This window comes from Myotis brandtii, unplaced genomic scaffold (assembly GCF_000412655.1).
Source record: "Myotis brandtii unplaced genomic scaffold, ASM41265v1 scaffold39, whole genome shotgun sequence".
In the NCBI taxonomy this organism is placed as follows: domain Eukaryota; kingdom Metazoa; phylum Chordata; class Mammalia; order Chiroptera; family Vespertilionidae; genus Myotis; species Myotis brandtii.
In genome coordinates, this window is record NW_005364953.1 from 2,936,221 (window position 1) to 2,947,444 (window position 11,224).

Genomic DNA, 11,224 nt, shown 5'->3' on the forward strand with positions numbered 1-11,224 from the left:
TGTCTCCACATTTTGGCTGCTTCCCTGTGTTTGTTTCTATGTATTGGGTAGCTGCTAAGTCTCCTTGAGTTGATAGAGTGGCTTTGTGTAGTAGGTGTGCTATAGGGCCCAGTGGCTCAGCTTCCCCAATCACCTGAGGTGGACACTCTTGGTGCACCCCTTTGTGGGCTGTGTGCACAGACTTGTTGTAGTTAAGCCTTGATTGCTATTGGTATCACTGGGAGGAATTGACATCCAGGCCAATTGGCTGAGGACCAGCTGTGTCTACAATGGAAGAGCTTCTGTGCAGGAGACACACTTATGGGGCAGGACTTGCTTCAGTGGGGCTTTGGTGCTCATTGAGTCTGCCTCTTGAGTGTGTCACTTATGGATGTGAAGAGTTGTAATCTGGTATGGTCTCACACTGGCCACTGGGTACACTGGCTCTTGGATCTCCAAGGAGGTGCAAAGTCAGCCACTGCCTGGGGCCACCCAGCAGGAGCTACAGTGAGATCTGCAGATTCCTCCTCTTTGTATTGGGTTTGGAAGTGCCCAGACAAGGCCCTGCCGTGAAGCAAGGCAGGCTGCTGCTGCCGGCCTTGGGCCTTCTTTTAATAGTTTTGTGGCTCCCTGAACCAGCTGCTGCCTGTTTGACAGGTTTTAGGCTGAGAAAGGACAGGCCATTCATACACAAAAGCCACACACAGCTTGGGTGGGTTGGTGTCTCAGGGAATCACCAGGGCGGAGCAAACAGCAATGGTTGCCAGTCAGCCCTGCAACTGGAGAGGTCCTAGCACGAGAACAATGACTGCTATAAGCACCTTCGTCTGAAAAAAAGCTGCCCCCGCGTTCCTGTCCCTATGCCAGACAGTCCAGTTTCTCCCCATATGTGTCTGGGTCCCCCATAGTCTCACCCAGAACTGGAGTTCAGAGCAAGCGGGAGCTTGTTTCTCCCTCCCTCCCAATTAAAAAAGAAGTGCACCTGAGTGCCAGCCTGTTCCGCGCCTCCACACCTCCTACCAGTCTCACTGCACTTTCTCCACCTCTCTGGCTGTAGTACTTCCACTCAGCCAGCTTTCCCGTGGTTCTGGATGATAGTTGTTCTGTCTTTTAGTTGTAATTTTGATGTGGTTCTGAGAGGCAGCAAGTATAGGTGTTTACCTATGCCGCCATCTTGGTTTTCCCAGATTTGTATTTTAGAAAGATCACTTAGGCTGCAGTTTGGGGGGCAGGCTGAAGGGAAACCAGCCTGATGATGCAGGAGAACCAATTTACAGGCCATCTATTCACCAGTACCTCCATCCATTAAAACAGTCTTCCATTCAACCACCTGACAAACATCTGAGTGCTGATCCGGTAGACATAGTCTCTGCCTTCATGGTGCTGGCAATCTGGAAAACTGCTTCTCATACTTTTTTTTTTTCTTTTGACTTACAGAGCCTTTTGAGAATTCAATGAAAGCTATGTACTTTCTCCCTAGACAAAGGCTCAGATATAGTAGAAGAAAGTCGTTAGGGGCTCAGACTCTGGAGTCAAGACTTCCTGGGTTCAAAATTCTATCTCTTATTTACTAGCTTTGTGACCTTGGAGCAAATCAGTTAATTTGATTAACTGATTGGGTGGGTTGGTGTCTCTCTGAGCCTCAGTTTCCTCTCTAGAAATTGTGTATAGCAATAATATCTTCTCAAGAAAAATCTACATACAGCACTTAGCACAGTGTCTGGTACACAGAAGGAGGTCTGTAAAGGCTATCTTATTACAATTATTATGATAGAATATGCCTGTATTTCTTCTGGTCCCTGTCTGGCTACTGCAATATTCTCTTCCTTGGCTACCACATGAACTCCTAAACAGAATCATATAGTCATGCTCTGTTAATGTTTCCCTTGCTTCTGTCACCAGATATTTCCACCTGATCATTTATTCCATTCCTTGAGAATTCTTCTAAGCTATGGGTCTGCCAAGAAATATTTGGCTTATATTGGGGCATATTATCTCACATATATTTTCCAGACAATTTCAGGCTAGCATTTTAGCTTATTACTTGGATCCCCCACTGTTATCGGTAACAGTATTCTTGATACAATTCCAAGTTCAGAACATGTTACTTTAATTAACTTCTTTTGTTTTGCCAATGAATGTCTGTTTATCCCATTTTAGGCACTACGCTAGGCATTAGGGAGCCAGCTGTAAACAAGATAGACTGGATCCTGCCCTCACAGAGTTTATAGTCTTTTGCTGACTTCATTTCCTTGATTTTCCAGTATATACAAGGGGTTGTTAGTGACATATACCAGTAAACTATTCCTGTTCCATTCCATCCATTTTAATGGAAAAGCCTCAAAAACTATCATGGCTGTTACTATCTTTTACAATTGCCACCAAGTGCTAATAACTTCTTTCTCAAAGTTCAACTGTGTTGAAAAATCAAGTTGTTTGCCAAAAGAACTTCTGTCCCCATCCCAAACATGATGCTTCGATTCCCCTGCTTTACTACATTTCTAGCCTTACAGCTCATTTGAAAAACAACTCGGTTTGATTTTTATCTCTGAGGCCTCTTCAATAAGAATTCTCAGGAAGTATATGATTATTCCTTCTGTAGTACGCCAGCCTTGGAGAAGATACAGTGACAGGACTGAATGCTCTCTGCCAGGTGTTCTGCCAGTGCCTTGTAGATTTCCCTATGCTTCTAAAAGCTGACAACTGCAGACTGTTAGCACCACTTTTTGTCAGTTTCCAAATGGCCTTCTCATTTCTTGACACTGATACTGTCTGAGCTTTTATAAAAGAAGGAAAAAGCTGTCTGGAGAAAGTTTGGTTTTCTGCAGTTGCAAAACACCATGACACCTTTGAGAGTGATGACCCTTATTGATCTTGCTTTTAAAAGTGGAAATTATTAGAAGATGAAATACATCAGGACTATATGGACTTGTCAACTGGCAAATTATTTCCCATTATCTCAGGTCCACACTTTGGTGTTTCTCTGAATCATGACTGGAGAGTTTGAGTAACCTCTCAACCTTTGGTCAAATACATCAGCATGGTCTGTCTCCATGGTTGCCCAATCAGAATAACTGACACTTTAGTCAAATTATTCATTGCAGATGAATAGCCAGGATCAATCTAACCAAGAGTCACAATTGGACTGCACTTTAAAATCATTCTACTGTACAGCCTATAGATTAAATTACATCTACATCAGTATTCCTAAAACATTTTGGGAGTGGAGGAAGCAAAGCGAAACAAAACAAAACAACCCCAAGGTAGTCCTGGTGTATTTCATCTTCTAATAATTTCCACTTTTTAAAAGCAGGATCAATAGGGGTCATCACACTGAAAGGTGTCATCATGCTTTCCAAACTGCAGAAAACCAAACTTTCTCTAAATGGCTTTTATAAGTTTGAAGAAGATCAGACAGTTTCAGGATCAAAACAAAATGTTGAATTTGTAGTTACTAAGATGACTGCAATAGAGACTACTAGTTCTAGTCCTACCCTATCATCATTCACTCCTTCCTCTTTAGTAGTAAATCCCCAGTAATTCATCTGGGCACACTGCTCTCTAGAATAGAAGACATTCCAGCCTTATTTGCAATTATCTGTAGCCATGCGATCAAGTTCAATGCAACCACAAGTAAGAGGAAATGTGGGAACATCCACACTTTTATATTCTTGTTTTAAAAAGCTGGTAAAGGAGAGCTGACACAACTGGAAGGAACATCTTTTTGCCCTTCTTTCCAGACTGCAATATGGATATACCAGTGAGAATTTTAGTAGATATCCTAGACCATGAGGTGGACATACAATGGAAGTTATATGCTAGGATGACAGGGTGGAAATACAGGAGCCTGAGTCCCAGATGACTGGCTGCTATCTTGCTTATGCCACTGTTATGTTGGGGGGGTGGGGTAGGTTCTGTTATTCTCAGCTTAATCTAATCACAATGAAGAAAATGTTCTTTTAAGCTTTATTCTTGACTGGTGCTACTGACTACACCATTATGGCCAAACTGGTTATACAAAATTCTAGTTTTACATCACTGCATAGATCCCCGGTGTTTTCAAAATTAAATTAAATTGAAATAAATTAATGTCCAAAAGTGACAGACAGATGTGGTATAGTCCACTAGGGCAGCCCTTTGTTAAAAGGATGACTAATTGCTTCAACTTAATGATTAACCTCAAGCATTCTTAAATACACAGTGCTCCATCTTTGGGTATTTGTTCAAGCTGCTCTTCTAGCTCCATGACTCATTCAGAAATAGCGCCTCTATTATACTGTAAATACTTGTTTGCCTTCCTATATTCTCTATGAGGTCTGTGAGTCTTCAAGGGTAGGGATGAGGTCTCATTCATTTTTGTATTCTCAGGATATGGTGTTACAGTTGGTAAATGTTGAATGAAAGCATTAGTGCTTCATTGACTGTAACATTTTTAACCCATGAAAGCATTTAAATTATAAAACAAATAGACTCTAAGAAAAACAAATCCGGATTTCCAGAGACTCACTCAGGTTAGTGGCAGTTTACATATTTTCTCAATTTTAAGATGTGCATTTTCCACTCCCTCCATATTTTAACTTTTCTGAAGTGTGAATGTGTCTTATAATCAATGCATACATTTAATGGGGCATTTTCCCTTGATACCCAAAGTTATCAAATTGATGCTATGTTTTACAATCCACAGTGTCTTACAATTGAGGAAATACAGTATTTCTATTTTGGTCTGCAGACTTTGGGGATTCTGAGACTCTTTCAAGGAGGTATATGAGGTCAAACCTATTATTTATCATCATCATCATCATCATCATCATCACTAGAGGACATGTTTTTATTGATTTTTAGAGAGAGAGGAAGGGAGAGGGAGAAAGAGAGAGAGAGAAACCTTGATGTGTGAGAGAGAGAGACATTGATCAGTTGACTCCCGCACTCCAACCAGCAATCGAACCCGCAACCTGGGCATGTGTCTTGACAGGGAATTGAACCCAAGACCTTTTGGTGTAAGGGATGATGCTTCAACCAACTGAGCCACACCGGCCAGGGCAAAACTATTTTTAAATAATATTATTTGACTTTTATACTTTCTCATGAGTTTACAATGGATGACAGATAAAACCCACATAAAGAAAAGCTCTTTGGGGTTCCCAATAATCTTTAGAAGTGTAAATGGGTCCTGACACCAAATACTTTCAACAATAAAGATTTTTAAAAAGCTTGAGAATGGTTATCCTAGAGGAAAGAAACAGTGACGAAAGCCATCCTGTTATATAAGAGTTTCATCCAAGCTCATTAAGAAAAAAGCATATATCCTTTCCAAGATGGTTCCTGAGGCCATAAGCTCTGTCCAAAAGCACACTGACAGAATGGTTGAAAATCTTTATTTCCTCCAGAGACCCAAGGCCTGATGGGTGTTATAAAAGTTTGTTCTTTCAGGCTCCCTTAGAGCAATCAGCACGTACATACTTTCTATGAGTCTGCTGTATAATTGCCACTACCTCATCTTAATAACAGGCGTAATTGCTCTGAGTTTCCGTCAACCCTTTCTTGCTTCTCCTCTCTGAAGCCTCAATTTTGGAAATGGCACTTGTGAATACATGGAACATTTAACCACTTCCAGTTTTCAATTTACAGTCAAAGTCATCTATCAGTAGGAGACGAAGGCCCAGTGTGAAAACTACAGAATGTCCTTCAGACTCCACAGTTAATTTGTAAATTTGATTGTTATTGTAAGAAGAACATATTGTACATGATGCTACTTACAGATTTACTATTTGTATCTCTCTGTACATTGGGTTTTATCAGTAAAGACAAAGAACTTAACCCTTTCAGCACTTTTGAGTTTAGGGAGAGGAACATGAAAGCATTACTTTTTTTCTTTCTTTTTTTAAAAAAAATATATTTATTGATTTCAGAGAGGAAGGGAGAAGGAGAGAGAGACAGAAACATCAATGATGATAGACAACCATTGATTGGCTGCCTACTGCATGATCCCTACTGGGGATTGAGCCTGTAACCTGGACATGTGCCCTGATCAGGAATCGAACCGTGACCTCTTGGTTCATAGGTCAATGCTCAACCACTGAGCAATACTGGCCAGGGAACTTTTTTCTTTTGAGTCTTTATTTTAATTTAACTTTATATGTATTTATTAAATACCTACTGTATATCCAGCACTGTGGGAGACACAACTATAGAAGGAGAGACAACTAGAGAACAAGCCAAGGTGACATGAAATCAAATGTGAGGCCAGGTGATGAGGCCATAAATTCTGAAAGAATTCAGAGTAAGGAAAGGACCACTGTGGGCCTTCATGTAAGAAGAGGTGGGACTCCTATCTGCCTAAGAAAGAAGGTTTTGCCTCCATAGGAGCCAGGAAGTAAGAAGAAGCTCCTGGAATCATTTTGCTGAGTTTCTTCCTGCTGAGAAGTTGCAGAAACTTGTCTGTTGCAAGCTGTTAATAGTACAGTAGTGGCTCGACAGAATAGATCAAGCCTCCAATTCCCTTTGGCACCTAAAGCAATTTACAGGCCAGAAGTATGACTGCATGGCTTTTATGAAATGGTCTGATTTCATTGATCAGCCACTCCAAGATTATGTTTTCATTTCTGTAGCTACTGCTAACCCTTCTTTCCAGTATAATAGTTCAGGCAGGACCTATTCAAAATTTCACCATGGAGATATCAACATATAAGTGGGCAGGGTTCTAAATGGGAAGAACAATATAACAACTCATGATTGCTCTGCTCAAAAGTTCATTTCAAGTTAGACTAGAATTCCACAGATTGTCTCTCTTTGTTTTAAAATATATATTTTTATTGATTTTAGAGATGAAGGGAGAGGGAGAGAGAGATAGAAACATCAGTGATGAGAGGATCATTTATTGGCTGCCTCCTGCACAATTGGGGATTGAGCCCGCAACCTGAGCATATGCCCTGACTGGAAATCGAACCATGACCTCCTGGTTCATAGGTCCATGCTTAACCACTGAGCCACCACATCCGGGCAGATTGTCTCTCTTGTCTTAACTCTGTAATGTTTCCAAATGATAAGGACACTAATCAGAGCAGATGGCCTAATGAACATTGAGAGGGAAGACTTAGCTGGTCCTATTTTCATTAGGCCTCCAGTGTGCTTCTGGGTTTTGCCCACTACTTCCCTGTGTGTAATACAAAACAGCATGCACTCAACAGATGGCCCAGTTCGGGCTTCATGCTTCCAGACCTCTGGAGACTGGCCACCTGACCAGTTACCATGTGTACAGAATCATTTAAGGAAGCAGGGAGGGTATGGACTTCAGCCTGAACAAAAGTAAAAAATGGTGAGATGAATATTGAGTGCCTGAGCTTCAACAAGAGGGGAGTCAGAACCACTCTCACAAACACAATGAGCACCTCTATTTGAGGTCTCCCAATGCCAGCTTCTTGTGGATAAAGCGATGAGAAATCCTCTGTGGCAAACAGTCCACTCTAATTAATGTTACATCCAAACTGTAAGCATATCTGAGTGACTCTAGCAGCAACAATGACATGGAAATTTAACACCTCACTGCACAGTGTGCTAGTTATTAAGCTATTGTCTCATAGCTTCAAATTCACCCTTTTAAAGACGTTGCTTTGTGGCACTGGGCTTGGGACTCTGCAAACTACATTTCTCTTTCACCAGCTGGATTTCTGATAGGTTCTGACAATATGGGAAATAAAAGTATTTTGGAAGGCTAGAGGAGAGAGAAAGGACTTGCTCCTGTCTGCTTGCTTTCTGTTCCTGCAACAGCATCCCTTCATCCTGGCAACAGTAGCTGGCTGCATTTAACAGCTCCTTTCCATACTCCGAGAACCAGTCTCATCGTGACCCCTGAGGTGTACCTGAAGCAGCTGTTTGGCATCTTCTCAGAGGAGTAGGTCCCACCTCAATGGAGTAAATAAATCCTCTATATTTCTAGGATTTGATAATTCCAATCTCTTTTCTTTGTTTCCCAACCCTAGAGGTGGGGGATGCTTCCTGCAGATACTATTTCTCTTTTATTTTCAACCTTTTAATATCTGTACAGATCATTCCCTACATTAATTTTTCTTTGCTAAAATAACTAATGTGGTTTCTGTTTTTCTGACTGCTTGACTGAGATTCACAGCATGAACTCATATACAAAGGCAGAGAAAGAACAATACTCACTGTAGGCCAGTGGAAAAAGAAAGCTAACAAAGGTGAACAAGAACCAGCAAAGACTGCCTTGGCCCCAGAGAACTTGTTAGTCACTAGCATCTGCTGCATATCTACTGGCCTGTGAAGCTGCCATGTCTAGAAAATATGCATATGAAATAAATTCACTGTGCTTGGACTCTATGAAGTTGGTTGATTGGCTTTATCCAGAGTTTCTCTGACTCTCTGGAAAAGCCATGCTGATGTTATTATTTTCTAGAAACTTTTCATCTTGTGATTTTTGAGGATGATTTCACGATGGATCATGCCACTCTCCCATATGCCTTTTGGAGACAGAATTCTGTACTGAATGGTTCAGAAGGTTGGCCCATGACATTTCCCATAATCTTAAATTTACTTGTAAATAATAATACATTAGGTGTTTAATACTAAGTATCTTTTATATTCCATCTCACAAGTCTCCTTGTCAGACATTGGGATTGCTCCTTCAGAATCCTCTTCTTGATTTAAAGGTGGAAGTGTATTCTGAAGTGGACCAAATGAATACCTTCTCTTCTTATGGATCTCAAGATAAACACCTCTCAATAGGTGTAGCCTTTTGGGAAATGTTTTATATGTCCCTGGGCTCACTTTTCCAAATATACTAACTTTTGCATGAAAAAGATGACATTCCTGATGACAGCCAACAGAACTTTCCCTTTGAATTGTGTTTCCATTTAATAAAGATGCGTTGACACTGATTCATGCACTTCCCTCTCCCATAGTTAACAGAGAGCAGGTTTATGTTTAAAGGTATAGTCTGAAATATAATTAGGCCAATTGTCTTACATTGGGACATAGGCCAGGATGTTGGTCGTATAAGCTCTAGACTGTAACCAGTGAATTTACCAACCAGATATTTCTATATCTTAGAGAGTTTTGGGTTTATTTCAGGTCATGACGCCTGCTGAGTGAAGTTTGTAGAAGACTGAGTGGTTCCAAAGTAGTTTGCAAGCTTTGCATCTTGTGATTCTCCCTGAACTTTGAAGATGATTTTCTTCTAGTGCTTAATAGTTTTAATAAGGGCTAACATGCCAGTGTCCTTTATGTGGAAAGAGGACACTGCTGAGGGGGTTTTATTTATGTGATAAATTATGTTTTCGATATAGCATTGAGCATGGTACTTGACTTTTATTTTAAGGCCCCTGACAACTCTGGCTATTTGCTCGTGTGCAGACATTTCAGTAGTACTTGGATATGCTGGAGTTGAAAATGTTGACTTGCTGTTTTCTACTTCTTATAAAAACAACCTGAGCTGTCACTTTGGAGGGAGCAATGCAAATATCTCTGATAATAGGTTATTATACCCTAAATGTGATTTTATTTAAGACATGCAAGCCTGAAAACTGCACTTAAAAAAAGAGTTTAAATAAATTTGGAGAAGGGAAATGATATTTAAAGGAACTCTGGATCATCTTATTGCAATGTTTTTCTCAGTTTGTCTTTTGTTAAATTTGGGTTTTTATATATTAGAATTTTAAAAAAAATGATTGACATGTTTGGAACCTGAATATCTCGATAAAAAAAAGAAAGGTCATTGGATAGATAAAGCAACTTGTAGACAAATATTTCTTCAAAAGTACTAGGGCACTGCTTTCTTCTTATGAATACATCAGGCTCATCTTTCCTTTTGATTTCCTATTTAGCTGGGAGCCTCTTTGTTTTGTTTTGGGAGAGTCACATGCATCCTATTGACCTAGATAAACTCTGTCTTCTTATTTATCTACTCTCATATTTAATTTTTGGGGGAAATTGACACACCTAGGCTACCCACTAAATAAACTGCTCCTTTACATCTTGATTTCAAATTGATGGAAGATGATTTAAAATCTATATATCTCAAATCACTGATGTCTGCAACTTTTACTGCATTCCAGCCTTAGCTCTACAGTCAGCATGACACTTCTTGAAAGCAGAAAGAAAATGAAGGATTTGGGGCACCATTCAATGACTATAGTGAACATCCTTTAAGTGATTTAGATAGAGCTTCGCATCAATATTAGGCAGATAAAACATTCTGTGAGGGTCATAGCAGGTTAAGACCAGTCTCTGGAGCACATGTTTGTACATCCCATCAAACTCATCTATACATAGATACATGCATGCCCCTCTCTTTGCAAAAGATACACCTATGTACAAAGGACAGAAGGAAAGATTACACACTTTCTATAGCTGTGCCAAACTTCTTCTTGGTCCTTTTTATCTTGGTTCCATAAATTATCAGTTCAATTCTCTGTTCTGTGAATAGGTGGTCAAACACTACTATAGTTATGAGCCACATAATAACATTTCAGTCAATGGCAAACTGCATATAAGACAGTGGTCCTGTAAGAGTACAATCTAGCTATAATCTTTTATACCAGATTTTTACTGTCTTTTCTATGTTTAGATACACAAATATTTACCATTGTGTTACAACTGCCTACAGCATTCAGTGTAGTAACATAATGTACAGATTTGTACCTAGGAGCAATAGGCTATACCATATGGTCTAGGTGTGTGGTAGGCTATACCACCCAGGTTTGTATAAGTGCACTCTGTGATGTTCACATAATGATGAAATCACTTAATGGTGCATTTCTCAGAGCTATCCCTATTGTTAAGTGGATCATGACTGTACTACAGTACTGCTCCTGCTGCTGCTACTGCTAATCTATTGAGCACTATGAGCCTGGCATTTTGCTAAGTGATATCTATCTATATCTATATCTATATCTATATCTATATCTATATCTATATCTATATCTATATCTATATCTATATCTATATCTATATCTATATCTATATCTATATCTATCTACCTACCTACCTACCTACCTACCTACCTACCTATACTTATTAGTCCTCACAACTTCTCTATAGAGGAAGATAACTTTATCATCTCATTTACAGATAAAGAATTTTTCCCAGGGCATACATCTGCAGGTGGCAGATCCGGGATTCAAACCCAGGTAGTCTGTGTTCCCAACCACTATGATTTACACGTGTGTGTGTATGTGTGTGTGTGTGTGTGTGTGTGTGTGTGTGTGTGTGTGTGTTTATTGATTTTAGA

General features: G+C 39.9%; 1 protein-coding gene across 4 annotated transcripts in view; it reads right to left on the reverse strand.

The window, feature by feature from the left end:
• The window catches only part of TENM1 (teneurin transmembrane protein 1), a 913,380-nt gene that overhangs the window by 56,747 nt on the left and 845,409 nt on the right, over positions 1-11,224 (reverse strand). The window lies entirely within an intron of this gene.